Source organism: Mus caroli, chromosome 5 (genome assembly GCF_900094665.2).
Source record: "Mus caroli chromosome 5, CAROLI_EIJ_v1.1, whole genome shotgun sequence".
Classification (NCBI taxonomy): Eukaryota; Metazoa; Chordata; class Mammalia; order Rodentia; family Muridae; genus Mus; species Mus caroli.
This window is the reverse complement of record NC_034574.1, coordinates 571,754-577,310: the sequence shown is the minus strand read 5'-3', so window position 1 is coordinate 577,310 and position 5,557 is coordinate 571,754. Positions and strand designations below refer to the sequence as shown.

The window sequence follows — 5,557 nt, the reverse complement described above, 5'->3', positions numbered from 1 at the left end:
GACTGCCATATCCACGGATCCACCACATAATGAGCTTCCAAACGCTGACACCATTGCATACACTAGCAAGATTTTGCTGAAAGGACCCTGATATAGCTGAAAAAAAAAAAAAAAAAAAAGATTGAATTCTGACAGAGCTAAGCCTTTGCCAGTGTTCCAATGTCCCAGAAAATTCTTGAAGCCAACAAACTTGGAATTCAGTAAGAAAATTACCTATTCAGTAACTAATTAGCATTACAAAGGACGGAGCTGGAGCAGCTCAGGGCTGGTCTGCAGAGTGTTTACTTGGGACAGCAGCCAGTCTCATCAAAACAAAGGAATACACATTGGCCTAGCTAATAGGTGGGCTTACCATGAAAGAGCTAGGGAATCCCATTGAGACAGGAATCTTCACTACAGCCAGGTATAGCAGGCTATATTGCATATTAGAAGCAAGTTGGTGAATTCTTCTGACAAATGGAGATTCTCCACAGATACTTAAAAGTTACACTCATACAAAAATTTATCAAGGCCTAGGAAATAGGGTGGTTGTGGTATTGCATTATTCATGAAGGTCTGCTAGAGCAGAACCTCCTGGTGCTAGCTTTCACAAGGCTCAAAAGAGTAGCACTAATTGTGACTAGGGTGTGAAGTCCTTACCTGTCATTAAGCTGACCCTAGGCAGGACTGTTTTATCTTTACTGTAAGCATTTACCTGGTTCCTGTAAGTCCTTTTGAAGTCATTCCTTTGTTTTGTGTCAGGTAACTTCAATGTACTTTGCCTGCTGTGACATCCTACCCCCTTTATTTTCTGTATTATATAAAACTGGTGTTCACTTTGTGACAATACATTCAGATTCTATACAATCTCCTGTGTGCATCTATCTGTCTGTCATTCGGCGACTCCTTGCCCATCTGCACTCAGAGACCCGTCCTACACAGACAAGGGACCCAAGAGGATCTGTGGCAGGCATGTAAGTTGTTTCTGCTTTTTAATTAATGTAAACATTGTAACAATATACATGGGTATGTTTATTGGTTACTGGATTGAAGGTATGTCTGTGATAGGAGTCCTTTGTGTGCTTCCCTTGAGACATCGATTTCATATTTGTGATTGATTTCTTTGGTGTGCAGGAGCTTTTAACTATAGCCCAATTACTCTAATTGATATTATACACAGTGATTCTCAATAAAGAAAATTCACGAGTTTATAAACTAACTTCAAGAACACACTAAGAACATTGATGCCTTGGGTGAGTTGATTTCATCCCAGAGGGGCAAGATTTGTTCATCAGATACAAATAAAAATCAATAAATGTACTGAAGCACACAAGCAGATTGGAGGATTGGTATTTACATGGTCATCTCAGTAGATCCAAAAAGGGCATTTGACAAGGCTTAGCATTGTCGTGATAAAAACCATCCCTAAAGGAACTGAGAATATTGATTACTTTTCTTCTTGCTAGGACAAGAGCAATGTAAGTGAGGAAGTGTATATTTTGCCTTATAATTCCAGGGCACACAGCCAAGAATGCTACAGGAAATGAGGACAGCATGAGCAGAAAGCAGCTGGCCACACTGCATCCACAGTCAAGTGGAGAGAGAACAAGAAGTGAGTACAGGCTTCAAAAACTCAAGGTCCTCCCTGGATTTCACATTTCCTCCAAAAAGTCTCCACCCTCTAAATGTTCTACAGCCTTCCCAAATAGTACTGCCACAGCTGGTGACCAAGTGACCAAGAGGGTGTTCCATATCTATGCTTCAACAAAAAGTATCTTAAACATGATATATATATATATATATATATATATATATATATATATATATGACTCGTAACTAACATATACAAAGTGGGAAAATACTACAAATATTTCCTAACTTAATATGGTACTTGAAGTGTTATGATCAGTAAGTCTATATAACAAGGGTTGAAAGCGATACCATTTTCCTAGGTAGGATTTGTATTGCTTGGGGAGAAAAGATTTCAATTGCTGGGATGAAACACCATGACCAAAAGCAACTTTGGGTGAAAAGGGTTCACTTTCATGTCAGTGTTCATAGAAAGAAGTCAGGACAGGAACTCAAGCAGGAACTTGGAGGTAGGAGCTGATGTAGGGGCCATAGAGGGGTGCTGCTTACTGTCTTGCTCTTCATAGCTTGCTCAGCCTGCTTTCTTATAGAACCTGGAACCTTTAACGTGGAGGCTTACCAAACCACAATGGGCTGAGTGCTTCCACATCAATCACTAAGAAAATTTCCTACAGGCTCCTGGATTATTATGGAGGCATTTTCTCAATTGAGGCTCCCTCCAGTCCAGTGACTCTAGCTTGTGTCAAATTCACATAAAACTTGCCAGCAGAGCACTTGTAAGTAAGAAACTAAATTAGCCCTATATGCAGACCATAGAATTCAAAACTTAAAAGACCTTAAAAAGAGTACCAAAAAAAAAATCAATTAAATTTTCTGTATCTGTATAATGAGCTTACTATGGGGGGGGGGGCAGGAAAATAATCAATTCACATTAACTTCAAAAATACCAGTAGTAATGTTAACTAACGAAGTAAAAGACCTCTATAATGTTTGAGAGTTTGGATTTATAGGGATATACCAACACACTTGGCTATATTTTGCATTTTTTAAATTGAGAAAAGTTTTTTTTTTTTTTTTTTTCAGGACTCCACACAAGTGCAAGCAATCTACCTCTGAGCTACATGCCACGACCCTCAGAAGTCTGAACTTCTCATGGAACACCATAGCCATTCAATAGTGTTGTTTTCCTGAGAGCAGAAATTTCCTAACTCGTAATCCAGACATATTGCATGGGTGGCCATATGGGAAGCTAAAATATTTATAAATTTTTTTAAAGAAAAGCTTTTTTTTTTTTTTTTTTGTAACAAGATTCCACTGGCTAAAGAAGACCCACTCAAACCTGGTGCCTTGAGGAGAACTTAACTGAATGATTACAGAGATGGGGGCAGAGTAGGGAAGCCACAAATTCCAAAACCTTTCGTGTTTGCTCTTTAATTGGTTGTCTGATCCATGTAGCCCTGTGAATGCTGAGAGATAGGGATGGAGTTTATTTCTCATAGCCTAGCCAAAGGCACCCAACAACTCAGTGGGTGGTGCACTCGCCAGTGTCTTCTGATGCTGCTTGGAATAAGAGCATCTGGAAGTGTTTCCTGGGAGTTCTATTTCTGTCTATTAATAACACATCTTAATTATTACAACCTTCCAATAAACCTTGTGTCTGATAGGGCAAGTGTGCTCACTCCAACTTTTCTTTCAAAGTGACGGTTGTTATTCTCAAGCCTTTATGTTTCCACATGCGTTTTAAAATCAGTGTGTCATGTCTCAGAAAACTTCTTGCTTGGATCTCAGTGAGAGTTGACCATGTGGGGTTTAAGGTCAGAGTTCAAAAAGTCAGGTGTTTGGTTATCTTTATGCAGAAAAGCTCATCTTCTTTGTGATTTAAATATAACATGAAGATCTACTGGTTTATTTTAGGACTAGATTTTTCTGTCGCCCAGACTGATATAAACCCCTGAGCTCTCTCTCCTTACCCTCCCCTGCCTGGGCAGCTAGGCTTACAGCTTGTATCATAAGACCCCACCTTAATTTGAACCAATTAAAAGTGGTACTATGTATTATGGTATTATGTATGTTTACATTGTGGCACACAGAGAGTTTTTAAGAGCCAAAGCTTTTTAAAACAAGGAGGACTGTAGTGTTTCAGAGTGAGGATAAGTGAGCCCGAGACCAAAGCTTCCTTTCCACTGTCCAAGTTCACATGTCCAAGACCGAATCCATGACTGTGGCCTGGAACTCCAAGAATGCTTTTTCAATCCAGATGCATGGTTCAGCCTAAGCCTGAGGTAGCATCTGCCTCCCCTAAATCACAAATGCTATAGACGCTGTGGTATAGAGCAGTGGTCTCAACCTTCCTAATGAGACTCTTTACTATATACAGTTCCTCACGTTGGGGTGATCCCCAACTATAAAATTATTTTTGAGGCTACTCCATAACTGTAATTTTGCTACTGTTATGAACTGAAATGTAAAAAAAAAAAAATCTGTTTTCCAATGAACTTAGGTGATCTCTGTAAAAGGTTCATTTGACCCCCTAAAGAGATCCCAACACAAAGGTTAAGAATCACTGGTATAGAAGGATAGGACACCCCAAAGGAAAATTAGGTGCTGGAAAAGCAAATATGATGTCTTATACAGCTTCTTAGAAGTAATAGTTGGTGATATTACATGCTTTCCCCTCCCAGGGAGAAGGAGATGACATCAAGACCTTAATATATGGTATTTTCCAATAAGGTAAACACTAGCAACATGTATCTTTTCCAATGAAAAATAAGTGAAGTTACAAGGCAGCTCCCTAGTCATAGCCGTATGTATTTCCGGCGACTACGTTACTGAGTAGTGTAGACTGGTAACATTTTCATGGTAGTGAACCAGTGAACTTATTTGAAAACAAGTATCTGAAAAACATGCTTTACCAGCCTAGCCCTCAAAGTATTCCACCGACGGAGTTGCTACCAATTACCCAGTGAGATGGCTTGACTGGGAAAGGCTGCCAAGGCTGACAACCGGAGTTTGATGTCTGGGACCCCCACGGTGGAAGCAGAACGTCAAAGAGGACTCCAACAACTTGTCCTCTGACCTCCATATGTGAGTCCGCTTTCCCCGCGCACCCCTCCCCGCGCGCACATGTACTCTGACCCACAAATGTTGTAAAGGCTGAAATATATAAATAACACTCTAAAAATGTTTTTGAGAAAATTCTCCGTTCTCATGGGCATTAAGTTCTATTTAAAAACACGTTGCCAATTAGATAAGCAAAAACGAAATCAAACTATTTTTTTTTTTAAAACAAGTATTAGTAGAGTTGAGGATACACGGTAATTTGTTACCTATCTGAACGATGTGGCCATCCAGGTAACTACAAGACTTTTTCAATGCTTCGACCGCTATAGGGAGAAGATCGCTGAGCGGCAGCTAAAGCAGCCTGGGACAGAATGCAAATGCTAGAAGCGGTGGGCTGGGAGCGTGAAGGGAGGGGGATGTGCACCGCTACAGTTGTTGCGAGATGCCGGAGATGCGGGATGCGGAGGCGGGAAAAGAACCTGGCCTGGGCTTAGCAGTCCTTAGATAAGTCCAGTGGAGCCTCTGTGTGGCTCTCCGAAGCCGGCAGGGGGCACGCCCACGCGCGAATGTCTGTGATTGTGGCGATGGAGGTTGCGCAGGCTCCGTTGTGTCCCGCCTCCCTCTGGCGTTTATGAGCTGGCTTTGGTCGCAAGGGGGTGCTTTAGGTGAGCCCTGCTGTCATTCAGCTGCCCAGCAACAGTCTCTGGCCAGCTGTGGGGCAGTTTGCTGGTTGACTGTCCTCTCCTTAGGAGATCTTGCAGCCTAGCGATCTGATTTAGGTAATCTGAGGTGAGCGGCAGGATAGCACACACTTATTTAATAGTTTTCTTTGACTAGACATTAAGTAAATTTGGGTACTTACACATTTCTATTAAGCCCGCCCCCCCCCCCTTAAAAGAAAGTTTTAAAACTTGTACAAAAACTACTT

At 41.2% G+C, this 5,557-nt stretch overlaps 1 protein-coding gene across 2 annotated transcripts in view; it reads right to left on the bottom strand.

Moving 5' to 3' along the window:
* The window catches only part of Lrrd1 (leucine rich repeats and death domain containing 1), a 25,043-nt gene extending 19,622 nt beyond the window's left edge, over positions 1–5,421 (bottom strand). For both annotated transcript variants that reach the window (XM_021162917.2, XM_021162918.2), the window contains exon 1: positions 4,896–5,421. The gene's annotated coding sequence lies outside the window, so the exon portion shown is untranslated. The remainder of the gene's footprint in view (positions 1–4,895) is intronic.
* Positions 5,422–5,557: the final 136 nt, after the last annotated feature.